General features: G+C 42.5%; 1 long non-coding RNA gene across 1 annotated transcript in view; it reads right to left on the bottom strand.

Annotated features, from left to right (window-relative positions):
* LOC141129885 (uncharacterized) overlaps nucleotides 1-15,091 on the bottom strand; it is a 116,638-nt gene that overhangs the window by 18,355 nt on the left and 83,192 nt on the right. Inside the window, exon 2 of the long non-coding RNA XR_012241896.1 lies at nucleotides 6,364-6,493. This is a non-coding gene — a long non-coding RNA (uncharacterized lncRNA). The remainder of the gene's footprint in view (nucleotides 1-6,363; nucleotides 6,494-15,091) is intronic.

Below are 15,091 nucleotides of genomic sequence, written 5' to 3'. Positions count from 1 at the left end.
CTCTACCGGCATGTGGAAGGCAATGTCCATGCCTCGCTGGACAGGGCAGTCAGCGGTAAGGTGCATATTACCGCTGACTCATGGTCCAGCAGGCATGGACAGGGACATTACCTAAGTTTAACGGTGCATTGGGTGACTCTGCTGGCAGCTGGGAAGGATGCAGGACAAGGTGCAGTAGTGTTGGAGGTTGTTCCGCCACCACGCCTCCAAAATGCTAATGATTGTGACACACCTCTCTCCTCCACCCCCTCCTCTTCTTCTTCCTCCATGGCCTCTTCCTGTGCTTTGTCCTCGGAACCAGCGGTGCTCCGTAGCCGTTCAAGGGGCTACGCAAGTACGCAGGCCAAAAGATGCCATGCGGTGCTTGAGCTGGTGTGCTTGGGGGACAGGAGCCACACTGGGGCAGAGGTTCTGTCAGCTCTGCAGGGGCAGGTTCAGAGGTGGTTGACGCTACGCAAACTTAAGGCAGGAATGGTGGTTTGCGACAATGGCACCAACCTCCTCTCTGTCCTCCGACAGGGACAAATGACCCATGTGCCCTGTTTGGCTCACGTCCTTAACTTGGTGGTGCAGCGGTTCTTGGGCAGGTACACGGGCTTACAGGATGTCCTGAGGCAGGCCAGTAAAGTCTGTGTGCATTTCCGCCGGTCATATAATGCCAGTGCTCGGCTGACGGACCTCCAAAAGGAGTTTAACCTGCCCAAGAACCGTCTAATCTGTGACATGCCCACCAGGTGGAACTCAACGTTGGCCATGCTGCAGCGGCTGCACACCAGCAGAGGGCCATCAATGAGTACCTGTGCGACTATGGCACCAGGACAGGGTCAGGGGAGCTTGTTTTTTTTTCCCCACGCCAGTGGACCATGATCAGGGATGCATGCACTGTCCTGTCACCATTTGAGGAGGCCATGAGGATGGTGAGCAGTGACAGTGCATGCATCAGTGACACTGTCCCCCTTGTCCACCTGTTGGAGCACACGCTGCGTGGAATAATGGACAGGGCACTTGAGGCAGAACAGAGGCAGGAAGAGGAGGACTTCCTTAGCTCTCAAGGCCCCCTTTATCCAGACAGTGTTCCTGCGTGCCCGCCGATCACACAGGAAGAGGACGAGGAGGAGGAGGAGGAAGATTGTGTCAGTATGGAGGTGGAGCCTGGCACTCAGCATCAGCAGCAGTCTTTAAGGGATCAGTCCCAAGAAACACATGGACTTGTACGTGGCTGACAGGAGGTGGCTGTGGACCATGTCGTCCTTAGTGACCCAGAGGACTCCGGACCGAATGCCTCAGCAAACCTATGCTGCATGGCCTCCCTGATCCTGCAAAGCCTGCGTAAGGATCCTCGTATTCGTGGTATCAAGGAGAAGGACCAATACTGGCTGGCAACCCTCCTTGATCCACGTTACAAGGGTAAGGTTGCGGACCTTATCTTGCCATCGCAGAGGGAGCAGAGGATGAAACATCTTCGGGATGCCTTGCAGAAAGGTCTGTGCAACGCGTTCCCAGAGACTGGGAGGTTACAAACTCCTGTTTCTGGACAACGTGTTGCTGAGGCTTCGGACAGTCAAAGAAGGAGCGGTGGAGAAGGTGGCCGTCTGACCGATGCGTTCAGACAATTTTTTGGTCCGCAGCCCCAAGTTATGATCGGTTCCAGCAACCATCGCCAGCGTCTGTTTTACATGGTGCAGGAATACCTAGGGGCAAGATCAGACTTGGACACCTTTCCCACCGAAAATCCTCTGGGTTACTGGGTCTTGAGGATGGATCACTGGCCAGAGCTTGCACAGTATGCAATTGAGCTACTGGCCTGTCCTGCATCCAGCGTTCTTTCGGAACGCACATTCAGTGCTGCTGGAGGCGTGGTAACCGATCACAGGGTGCGTCTGTCCACCGACTCGGTCGATCGACTGACCTTCATAAAAATGGATCACCACCAGCTACCAAGCACCTGATGCTGATGTAACCGAATAATTTTTTTTTAAATCTCAGATCCCTTCAAAGACTGCCTATGCTGATGCTGAGTGACTATCCCTGAGTAATTATCCTCTTCCTCCTCAATCATCATGCTGATAGCTTGTAAGAACATTTTTGGTTCTGGGCACCACCACCAGTGCCTAAGGCACAATTTTTCAGCCCCTGTTTAACAGGGGCGTGTAATTACAATTTTTGACGCAATACTTTGCAGCAGGGCTCGTTCCTGCGTTCCAACTAGAGTGTCTGTGAGGGGTTGCAGTGTTGTGGCACCAGCACCAGTGCCTAAGGCCCCATTTTTCTGCCCCTGTTTAACAGGGGCGTGTAATTACAATTTTTGATGCAATACTTTGCAGCAGGGCTCGTTCCTGCATTCCAACTAGAGTGTCTGTGAGGGGTTGCAGTGTTGTGGCACCAGCACCAGTGCCTAAGGCCCAATTTTTCTGCCCCTGTTTAACAGGGGCATGTAATTACAATTTTTGATGCAATACTTTGCAGCAGGGCTCGTTCCTGCGTTCCAACTAGAGTGTCTGTGAGGGGTTGCAGTGTTGTGGCACCAGCACCACCACCACCACCACCAAAGGCCCAATTTTTCTGCCCCTGTTCAACAGGGGCATGTAATTATAATTCTTGATCTAATATTTCACAGCAGGGCCCATTTCTGCACCCACCAAGAGCGAGTGAGGACTTACAGTGTTGTGGCACCAGCACCACCACCACCACCACCAAAGGCCCAGTTTTTCTGCCCCTGTTCAACAGGGGCATGTAATTACAATTCTTGATCTAATATTTCACAGCAGGGCCCTGTGAGGGCTTATGTTGTTGTGGCCACAACAACACCTAAGGCCCAAATTTCTGCTGAGTATATAGGGCAGGCCCCTACTTTCAAACATCTAACTTACAAACGACTCCTACTTGCAAACGGAAGGAGACAACAGGAAGTGAGATGAAATCTACCCCTAGGAAGGGAAATTCTCTCCTGTAAGAGTTAATATGGGAAAAACATTTCTCCTTTCCACTGATGCTTTCCAATCCTTGTTCCACAAAAAAACCCAAATTCTCAAAAAACATTTGTCATTGGGACAAAAAGTGAGGTGAAATCTTCTAAAGAGGAGGAAAGACAGCAAAACAAATGTCACAGGGGTGATAACCCTTCCCTATGTTTTCCAAAAAGCTTAAAAAAGATTTTTTGGCTGGAGCTAAACACGTTAAAAATGTACCCGTTCAAAATGACCAACAGATTCTACTTAACAACAAACCTACAGTCCCTGTCTTGTTTGCACCGCCTGTATACTGCTGTTCAGAGTATATAGGGCCTGGTGGCCCCACACCTTTCCTTATTTTAATTTGGGTGCGGGGTTCCCCTTAATATCCATACAAGACCCAAAGGGCCTGGTAATGGACTGGGGGGTACCCATGCTGTTTGTCTCACTGATTTTCATCCATATTGCCAGGACCCGACATTACATTAAACCCGCAAGCAGTTTTAAATGAGATTTTTTCCTTTAAAAATGACATTTGGTGCAGGGACTGTTCTAAACACGGGAAACACGCGCCACTTTACAGGCATACTATAGACACCCCCCAGGTACGATATTTAAAGGAATATTTCACTTTTTTTTTTTTTTTACTTTAAGCATCATTAAAATCACTGCTCCCGAAAAAACGGCCGTTTTTAAAAGTTTTTTTTGCATTGATACATGTCCCCTGGGGTAGGACCCGGGTCCCCAAACCCTTTTTAGGACAATACCATGCAAATTAGCCTTTAAAATGAGCACTTTTGATTTCGAACGTTCGAGTCCCATAGACGTCAATGGGGTTCTAACGTTCGTGCGAACTTTCGGTCCATTCCTAGGTTCTGGTGCGAACCGAACCGGGGAGGTGTTCGGCTCATCCCTACTCCAGACACAAATTGCCCCCTTTATATTCCGAGAGCCAACTTGTCTTTACACTTTCATAAGGTTCTTCATTCATTAATCCTCTTAGATGTCAAGCGCCTCATGGCAAACAAACTCACACTGTGCATCCTATTAGGTAGGAGTATCTGAAACTCTTTTTTGATATCCTGTCAAAGAGACCACAGGCACTATCTGCTCTCCACTGGCTAAGCTTGCTTCCAAGTCAAGCCCACATGAGAACGTGGCCTTCTTCAAAACAACACCCCTGCATACAAGTATAGTGCATTCACAGTTCTGTGCTCCCTAAAACTTTTTTGAAGGGTTAGGGGGGAAGTGTTGGCACCTTTTTTGAACTTCTATTGCCATTTGTGATTCCATAGGTGCATTTTCCCCCACTTTGAGTCGTTGTGATGATTGTCAGGAATAGAGGAAGTTAAGGCATAGTTTCTTTACAGACACAGACAGCAAAATTGGCCCATTGGTTCTAGCTGCTTCCCAACTCTATATAAAATGTTAAAAAGCTGAAGTTATTCTGGAATACTCCCTATCCTCTTCAGAACTGCTGTTCTTGGCCTAACTCATTCACCATTAGCACATGAACATTAGGTTTCCCTTCAAAATTTTTCATTTGTCCTTGACTTTGTAAACTGTTTGGGACCATTTGTGCAGTAAAAGAGATGATGGATGCCCATCTTAAAAAGCCCCATGTAAATAGCAATAGGACACAGTTTTTTTTTCATGGAGGACAATTGTATTTTTGCTTCACTAACAACTTTTAACAGCTGATGGCCTTCTTTTTTAGATCAAAAAATGAAATCCAATAGCAGCAATCAGTACTGATAAAATCTGTGAATTTGGAGAAGAGGAGATCACTATGTGTTGTGTACAGAGAGGGATCACAAACAGACCTATGATATCTATTTTTCTTGAAAGCTCCCTTTAAGCAGAGACATTTATGTGGCATTTTAACATTTAACTTTATTTTTTATTAATGCAAATACATAGTAAACAAAGCATTTTAGTTTTTATTCACAGTATTTTATTCATTGCAGATAAAAATACAAACATCTTGGCTATATTTCTGTTGTCATGGAAAAATCCCTTGCTTAACTGAAGTCAGATCAAAGGCAGTAAGTGAGCCGTTCAGGCACTTTTGAGTTTCATAGTGCTGTGCTAGTATTTTAGGTAGTTGGAACTGAAAAGAAAAGTGTTTAGACAACTACCAGGGAAAGGGAAACACAAAGAGGAACCCAATAGTCCAACATGAAGGTTGGTGACTAAGGAAGCTTCAAGCCACAGCAATGAATATGGTGTCACCATACTGGCTATTTGTGTAAACCAAAAGAGTTACAAATATTTAGACAAACAAAATGGTTCACATATAGGCATTTTGGTCACGAACTTGAAAGGGGGTTGGTTTAAAATACTCTTTGTTTATATATTTTTTTTTACTTTAGATTGCAATATCATGAAGTGCATAATGCTCTAAGTGGATGAATTTCAATTGTGCATTATAATTTTTTTTCTAAATCCTTTAATGACTTGAGGCATTTGGTAAACTCTGTGACTGAAGGATGACAAGCTCAAGGCTCAAGACTTTTGGGAAGAAAGAGATATGGTTAGAGTTCTGACATCTTTGCATTGTTATCTGTTACTGTTTTAGGAAATGTCTTTTTATTTGCTATATGATGAGTATCAGAAAAGAAAGTGCCTTAGGTTTAGACAAACGTAAGGTTTATGGAAAATCAAACATTGGCAGGGGTTGAGAGGAGGGGTTGCATCCTAATTGGGTGTGGCATATCTAAGTGGGCAAAGCTCAAAATTCTGGTTAACAGTGTGGTTTAGACTGTGAGCATGGCGAGTCAAATTTTCATTAACAATAGGATAAACAATCTATTCTCTTTGTTCTGCAGCCAACCAGTAAAAAAACTTCCCAAAAAACAGGCTTTTGATCTACTTATAATCAATAACATACATTGTAAAAAATACATAAAACACACATATCAGATGAGTGTAATTACCACCTGGTACTCAAATTGTTTGTCTTCTGGCCCTTTACCTGCATGTTGGCTGAAACACAATGGGGTTGATTTACTAAAGGCAAATCCACTTTGCACTGCAAGTGCACTTGGAAGTGCAGTCACTTTAGATCTGAGAGGAAGATCTGAAATGAGGGGAAGCTCTGCTGATTTTATTATCCAATCATTTACAAGCAAAAATGCTGTTTTTTATTTTCCTTTCATGTCCCCCACGGATCTACAGCGACTGCACTTCCAAGTGCACTTGCAGTGCAAAGTGGATTTGCCTTTAGTAAATCAACCCCAATGTCTACTGGTTTCAGTAATACAGTATGCAAACACTTAACACATAAAATGCATTAATTATATACGCTTTACGTGTATTTTCATCCCAGGGTTCTGTTCACAAATAAGGAAGTAACTCATGGAATGTTTGTACAATGCCCATATACAACTGCACTGCAATACAACAAAATCACCTGCAAAGCACATGTATGTGCCCCTTGATTGTAAAAAGTCTATAACGTAGACTTAAATTTGAAAGGATTGCAAATGTGACATTTGTAGTCACAAAATGTATGTTGATCAGAAGATCCACAATTTCTCCACCTACAAAAAAGAGAAAAAGATGAATTTAGCTCTTTGTTTTAACATTTACAAAACAAACTGGGTTGAATGCACATAATGTCATATATACACGTGTAATAGATTGATTGGCTATACAATTATCCTGGACTTCAATGCATGGAATGGGGAGAACTGGCTTTATAATTGGTGTACATGTATTATTGCTCAAAAAGTTAGAGTGACCATTCCCCCTTTTCATTAAAATCATATAAACATACAACTCTGCATGCTGATGTAAAATGATCTTACAGTGATTTGTCAAAATAAAGTGTTTAGTAGTTACTTACCTTTAATATAATCCTACTTCTTGGTTTCTTGAGGCACTGGTAATGTAGCCCTAGCCTTACAGATCCCCCTGTGAAGACTAGGTCACCAGTGTCTTCTAAAATTATCTTATTTCTAAACTGTGAGATCTCCAAAGATTTTGTGATATCTCTGGATATCTTGGGGGTCAGGGGCTTTTTTTTATATGGTAATGTTTATAAGTTGCCATGGCTTCAGCAATATTGTTTATATGTTGCCATGGCTATGGCAACATAAGAGGCATTACGATATCAGACATGCATATAAACATAGAAACATAGAAAAGTGACGGCAGAAAAAAAATGAGTAGTCCATCGAGTCTGCCCAAAAATAATGGGCAGACTCGATGGACCACTCAGTCTTTTTCTGACGTCACTTTTCTATGTTTCTATGTTTCTACGAATCTCTGGTATTGTAATGTCTCTTATGTTGCCTTAGCCATGGTAACATATATATAATAACAGTGCCAGATCTTGTACTACATATTTGCAAGGTTTGGCACTGACATCACCAGTGGCCAGCAGTGAAAAGTTGTGGAGAAGTTTAAAGCAGTGTTAGGTTATAAAAAAATATCCCAAGCTTGGAACATCTCACGGAGCACTGTTCAATCCATCAACCGAAAATTGCAAGAGTATGGCACAACTGTAAACCCTATCAAGACATGGCCATCCACCTAAACTGATAGGCATTAATCAGAGAAGCAGCCAATATGCCCATGGTAACTCTGAACTTTTTGGCCTAAAAGTAAAATGCTATGTGTGGCAAAAAACAAACACTGCACATCACCCTGGACACATCATCCCCACCGTGAAACATGGTTGTGGCACCATCATGTTGTGGGGATGCTTTTCTTCAGCAGGGACAGGGAAGCTGGTCAGAGTACATGGGAAAATGGATGGAGCTAAATACAAGACAATCTTAAAAGAAAACATGTTAGTGTCTACAAAAGACTTGAGACTGGGGCGGAGGTTTAACTTCCAGCAGGATAACGGCCCTAAACATACAGCCAGAGCTACAATGGAATGGCTTAGATCAAAGCATATTCATGTGTTAGAATGGTCAAGTCAAAGTCCAGACCTAAATCCAGTTAAGAATCTGTGGCAAGACTTGAAAATTTCTGTTCACAGGGCAACAATTTCACTCTCTAGATGTGCAAAGCTGGTAAAGACATCCCCTAAAAAGACTTTCAGCTGTAATTGCAGTGAAAGGTGGTTCTACAAAGTATTGACTCAGGGGGGCTGAATACAAATGCACACCACACTTTTCACATATTTATTTGTTAAAAATTTTGAAAACCATTTATCATTTTCCTTATACTGCACAATTATGTGCCACTTTGTGTTGGTCTGTCACAGTAAATCCCCCAAAAAATGCATTTATGGTTTTGGTTGTAACATGACAAAATGTGGAAAATTTCAAGGGGTATGAATACTTTTTTAATGCACAGTATTAGATTCTTTACCACCGTTATTAAATAGTTCATTCAATGGAGGTCATTCATAACATTTTATTTGGATTTCAACTGTAATATCTCTGTTTATATAATGAATGCAAATATGTTGGAGACATACATTTGCTTATGTTTTAATAAACACTTATCTTTTGTTCAGTTTTTTTAATTCCGTTTCAAATTGTGTCTAAAGTTAAAACCTTTTTTAAAAACAAATTGACTCTTAATTATAAATTGCTGTGTTTTTTCTTGCTTGGGAGCTTCACCCTCTTTATTTATTCTAAACCCATTGTCACTGGGACTGAAAGTGAGGGAAAAACCCAAATGTGCAGTTTTCCGGGCAAAGCTGGTGACAGCAGTCTAAAGGATACACGATCCGAAAACTGGATGGAAAAATTTGTACGACGAGCTGTCTGCTAATTTTTGGATTGTTAGTACGGTGACTTTGACAGCCAATTTTGCTTTTTCATCAGAAAAAAGCTGGATGTACAGACTATAAATTTTTTGTTGGATGTAAACTCCACTTACATTCTTGGCATTCCATTTGGCTAAACCCTGAAAGCCACTTCAGTGAATATGAACTTATAGCAGAAGTATCCACTAGACTCAGCTAATTAACTCCCTACAAACATATACTGCGGCAGGGAGGCCCTTTAGCGTGAAATTATGTACCCGTATGTGATTTTTTTCTTTAGGGTCTGCTGCTGGCGAAACGCTCCAATCACCGCAGGAGCCAATAAGTGGGTCTGGCAGACCCGATGTGCGCCGGGACCTGCCGAACCTTCCCGAGGCAGACAGAACGGCGGTCTATGTAAACAAGGCAGTTTGTTGTTCTGTGACAGGAGAAGACAGAGATCTTGTGTTTCTGCTAAGCAGGAACATGGATCTATGTCTTCTTACAGTTAAAGCACATTCCTCACAGTTAGAAAGCACCCCCTAGGGACAAATGTAACCCTTTGATTGCCCCTGATGGTAACCTCTTCCCTGCCAGTGTCATTAGTACAATGACAGTGCATATTTTCTAGCACTGATTACTGTATTAGTGTCACTGGTCCCCAAAAAAGTGTCAATAGTGTCCGATTCGTCCACCACAATGTCGCAGTCCTGCTATAAGTCGCTGATCGCCACCATTACTCATGGAAAAAAGAAAGAATTCCATAAAAATATTGCATAGTTTGTAAATGCTATAACTTTTGTGCAAACCAATCAATATACGCTTATTGGGATTTAAAAAAAAAAAATATGTAGCAGAATACAAATTGGCCTAAATTGATGAAGAAATTCAATTTTTTTTAATATTTTTTTATTGGATGTGTTTTATAGCACAAAATGAAAAATATAGTTTTTTTCAAAATTGTCTGTCTTTTTTTGTTTATAGCACAAAAAATAAAAACCATGGAGGTGATCAAATACCACCAAAAGAAAGCTCTATTTGTTGGAAAAAAAGGACATCAATTTTATTTGGGTGCAGCGTTGCACGACTGCAGAAATGTCAGTTAAATTAATGCAGTGCCATATCGCAAAAAATGGCCTGGTCATGATGGGGGTAAAACCTTCTGGGGCTTAAGTGGTTAATGAATAGCTGTAATCACTAGTTGACAAACCGCTGATTGCAGCTATTGATTAAAAATGTGCCCCCCTCTGCGGATCCACAGTGTGGTCTGCCTGCCTCTGATCCTCTCCACTGTGTGCCAGCAATTTGATCTCTATAATGCCGCGTACACACGACCGGTTTTGCCGTCACAATAAACTCCGAAGGTTTCTCTGACAGAACTCCGATGGAATTCCGCTCAAGCTGTCTTGCATACACACGGTCACACCAAAGTCCGACCGTCCAGAACACGGTCACGTACAACACGTACGACAGGACTAGAAAAAGGAAGTTCAATAGCCAGTAGCCAATAGCTTCCGTCTTGTACTTGCTTCAGAGCATGCGTCATTTTTGGTCTGTTGGAACAGCATACAAACGAGCGGTTTTCCCGAAAGGAATTGGTTCCATCTGAAATATTTGTAACATGTTCCATTTCTAGGTCTGTCAGAATTTTCTCAAAAAAAAGTCCAATGAGGCATACACACAATCGGAATAGATGATGAAAAGCTTCTGTCGGACTTCTTCCGTTGGACATTCCGCTAATGTGTACACGGCTTCAGTGTGTCTTTCAATCCCCACTACTTTACCCCCCCCCCGCATGTATTGCCAGGGATTGTGGGTTAGGGAATGGATCGTATTGCATGCACAGGGGGGGGGGAGGATCGAATGTCTCTCAGAACAGAGCATTCCAGTGTTCATTCGTAAATGAAGGGTTTCGTAAACATGAACGTTTACATAAATGTTTACTATATTTTCATTTTGTTAATGAACAGGGAAATTCTTATTTCTGAGCACTTCTATGTTCAGTAGTAAGTGCCAAGACGCAAAGGAGGAGATTGTGTTCTTGATCTTTTTCTGTAGCCTAAGGCCCCTTTCACACATGCGGACCATTTTTCATCCATCTGTTGACAAATGAAAAGCGGACATCAGTGCATCTCTATGGAAATACGAAGGTAAATGATGATCATCCATTTACATCCGTTTACATCCCTTTCCATCAACATCATTTTTTTTGGAAAGGATCAATGCCCTATTTTTCTTCTGTTACAAAAACAGATTAGACGAAAAACAGATGTAAACAGACATTCAGTCCATTTTTGCATGAAAAATGGCTCTGGGAAGTGGTTAAGGACTCTAGCTGGAGGATGTAAATAACTGATGTAAAAACAAATGAAAAAAAAAATGACAAATTGATGAAAAACTGAAGCAAACTTCTTCCATTTTTTCTTTGAAAAAATGTGACTGAACTGATGAAAGGAACAGTCCACATGTGTGAAAGGTGCCTAAGGGAAAACATCAGGAGCCTGTTAAAAAAAAAAAAAACATAAATAAAATACCCCTCCCAACACACACACATTGCATACACACAAAACTTGTACATGTGCATTAGACACTAAAGCTCCATTTACATCAAAAAGTGTTTTTTTTTAGGCAAAAAGTACACACTGGTGTGCATTGTGCACGTGCACTGCAGTGTGTTGTTACAATGCATCACAGTACTTAATTTTTTCTTTTTTAAATCTCTTTACATTTATTCAACTCTATGCACCGCAGCTGTAATGTAATGTAATAAAATGTATGTCTGCATCATTTATTTGCAATGCACCACATACACACACACAGCACTGCAGTTCAGATGTTACCACCACACATACTGTAGATGTTAAGCCAACCTCCAACTCCATTTTAGTGTATTTTTATATAACATAAAATATTGTTTTGATAGAGATTTATGCAACTATCATTTTTAGGCCCCTTTCACACGAGGCGGACTCCATTTCTACGGAGCCCGCCTCGGTCCGCTGGCTCAGCGGGAGATCTGTCCGTTGATCTCCGCTGAGCCGGCGGATGACAGGTCCCTCTCTGCTCACTGAGCGGGGAGGGGCTTGTCAGGCGCCGCTGCCGCCTATGGAGGGATCGGACGAAAACGGACAGCGTGTCCGTTTTCGTCAGATCTCACCCGATCCGATCCGCCAGCGACGGACCTGGACGTAGAGCCATCCGTCTGCTTTTAGCGGATCGGACGGGGTCGGATGTCAGCGGACATGTCTCCGCTGACATCCGACGCTCCATAGGCTAACATGGATCGCCCGTTCAGGTCCGCCGTCAAAACTGACAGGCGGACCTGAACGGTCCAATCGTGTGAAAGGGGCCTTACTCTTTTTATTCTACCAGTTTAAGAAAATGTATGGATTAGTAGCTATTTTACAAATATTAAGCCAACGTTCACATTGGGCCGATTTGGTGGCTATTGTCAACTAGTTCCTGTGCTACTTTTGGCAACTTCGGGGGCGATTTGAATGGACATCTGTGCACAGATGTCTCTCAAATCGCCCCCAAAGTCGGACTGCATTGCTAGTTTGAAATCATGCAAGTTCAGCTGAACTCGCACGATTTCTAACCCGCAGAAATTGTCTGGCCCCCTGAGATTAATTGGGTAAAGTAGGACCGGCAGCGAAAAACTAAAGTATATCACAATCAAGATATATTTGCATACAAAAATTCTAGGGCTAGAATTATTACTCTCGCTCTACCGATCGCGGTGATACCTCACATGTGTGGTTTGAACACCATTTTCATATACAGGCGCTACTCACGTATGCGTTAGCTTCTGCACACGAGCTCGGTGGGATGGGGCGCGTTTAAATATTTTTTTTTCTTATTTATTTTACCTTTTATTTGTTTATTTTTACACTGTTCTTTTAAGAAAAAAATGTTGTCCCTTTTATTCCTATTACAAGGAATGTAAACATCCCTAGTAATAGAAGAAAAGCATGACAGGACCTCTTGAATATGAGATCTGGGGCCAAAAAAGACCTCAGATCTCATATTTACACTAAAATGCAATAAAAAAAATGTTGTCATTTAAAAAAAAAAAAATATGGCCCTTTAAAAAGCTATGGGCAGAAGTGACGTTTTGATGTTGCTTCCGCCCTGCAATGGTATAGAGACAGGTGGGGGCTATCTTCCCCTCACTCATCTCCATACCCAGCAAGGAAGAGGATCCGATCGCCTACGCCACTGCCGGTGGCTCCAGTAAGCGTGGCGGGAGGGGGGTGCCGATAAAAGTGATCTTGTTGTGAAGCCGCTGCAGAGACCACTATTATCGGAAACCGGACCACCGGCCGAAGAAGAGGATACCAGGGTTATGGCAGCTAGCTGCTGCCATAACAACGATATTCCTCTTCAAAGTTAGGACGTATATCGGCGTGTGGCGGTCCGGAAGTGGTTAAAAATGTGTTTGTTATAAAATTTTGCAAACAGGTAATTTTTCTCCTTCACTGATGTGTGCTGATGAAGTTGCACTGATGGGCACTGATAGGATGCACTGATATGCACTAATGAGGTGGCATTGATGGGCACTGATAGGTGGCACTGATGGGGCCCAATTACTGCGTATATGGTTGAGTGATAGGCCAGACGTCTGGCCTATCACTCAACCATATACGCAGTAATTGGGCCCCAGTGGACCCAATTATATCCAATCTATTTATATTTCAATTCAAGGTTGTTGCCTAACATGCTTAATGTATTTTTAACTATTTAATAAAGTGATTTAATTAATTTTTTGGCAATACAGCTAGTAATTTTTGATAATAAATATTCAATAAGTGTTGCTAGAGTAACCCCTTACCCGGACACTAGTACCGGGTGTTTTCTTCTTTTAGCACTGATAGGTGGCACTGATGAGGAGGCACTGATGGGCACTGATTGGCAGCACTGATGGGCACTGATTGGCAGCACTGGTAGGCACTGATTGTCAGCACTGGTGGGCACTGTTGGGACTGCACTGATAATCAGGACACTATCAGTGCCAATGTCCCTTTAACACAAGCCGGTTATTGGCTTCTGTTTACATCCGTGATCAGCTGTCAATGGACACAGCTGATTGCGTGGTAAAGGGGCGCTGTGATTGGCCCTTTACACCAGTCTGTGATCAGCTGAGTCGGTAGGGGGTGCGTGGGCAGTGCGATCACGGGAGGACATCCATGTACGCTCTCCCGGCAAAGTAATCCCGTGCTGTAGCTGTCTTTCAGCTATAGCGCTGGTGGAAAGTGGTTAAAGAGGATGATAATTACTATCCCAGGTGGGCTGCTTTTAGTGTGGTTGGAGGATTTTATTTTAAGATAAAGTTGTCCTGTTGTATTTTGATAATAATAGGTTTCCTTGTGTCTGTTTTGAGGAAGTTAAGAGGTATAGTATTATTTTATCATCTCCCTCACAGCTCAACTGCTAGTGATGCAGACACTTCTGCCTGTCTCCTGGTGACTTCTTTTATCAGTACCCACACCTATCTGTGTACAGGCTGTACAACTTCCTCTGCTGCTACCGGTCATTTATCCTAAACTATGTTAATGTTATATCAGTGGTAGGTAGCAACACAGCTATCAGTACCATTTGGTTATTGACACTGTCGGAAACCTCAGAGAGATATGGCCAGAGAAAAGCTGCTTGGTGAACTGGGGAGGGCTCCTTTTAAAAGTTTCTATTATGTTCTATGATTTCCAGATACACATATAATGCCCACTACAAATATTATACACTAAGATCTATTTAAAGGAGTTTACCACTTGCAACATTAATTTGAAAACCACTGCCCCCTGTATGCTGCAGATGCATAGCAAAACCGAGGCATGGTTGTGACCAGATACTCATCTGCTTAAGCATTCTCAGCAGATGCATTTACACAACATATACAAGACTATCCAGCATATGACTAGGAGAGATTTTCCACATTTTCCATAAAAAAAGGATAAGAGGAATTTATACTTACCTGTTCATTCCATATCTTGGAGTACAGTACAGGACACAGGCAAAGTATTCATAGAGTGAATCCAATAAGTATTACAGCACTGACTTAATATAAACTTATAAAACACAGTTCTAGGCTCCTATACAGTTCATGAAGTCCAAAAATATTATCTGTGTTCAAACAAATTGTGACAAAGTGCTCTGTGCTTATTCCATCTAAATAGGTGACTTGTGTTCCCATGAGGTGTTACACTCGCCTCCTATGGTCCCTTCCTCACCAACATTAGGTTTATAACAGGAATTGATTGTATATAAAGTCTCATTTCTTCCTCCTTTATTTTTCCAGGAAACAGTGTATGGTATTCCTATAGCACTAACTCACGGTGGAGCTGCTGGTTTAAGCGGGTCTGTTACCTTCACTCTGCTTCCCTCTGTTTCACCGGTACAGGGTCTAGGGTTCTGTTGAGTTTACTCCTGGACAACA

This window comes from Aquarana catesbeiana, linkage group LG02, assembly GCF_042186555.1.
Source record: "Aquarana catesbeiana isolate 2022-GZ linkage group LG02, ASM4218655v1, whole genome shotgun sequence".
NCBI classification, from domain to species: Eukaryota; Metazoa; Chordata; class Amphibia; order Anura; family Ranidae; genus Aquarana; species Aquarana catesbeiana.
Note: the sequence above shows the minus strand (reverse complement) of the source record. Positions and strands in the feature narration are given on the sequence as shown.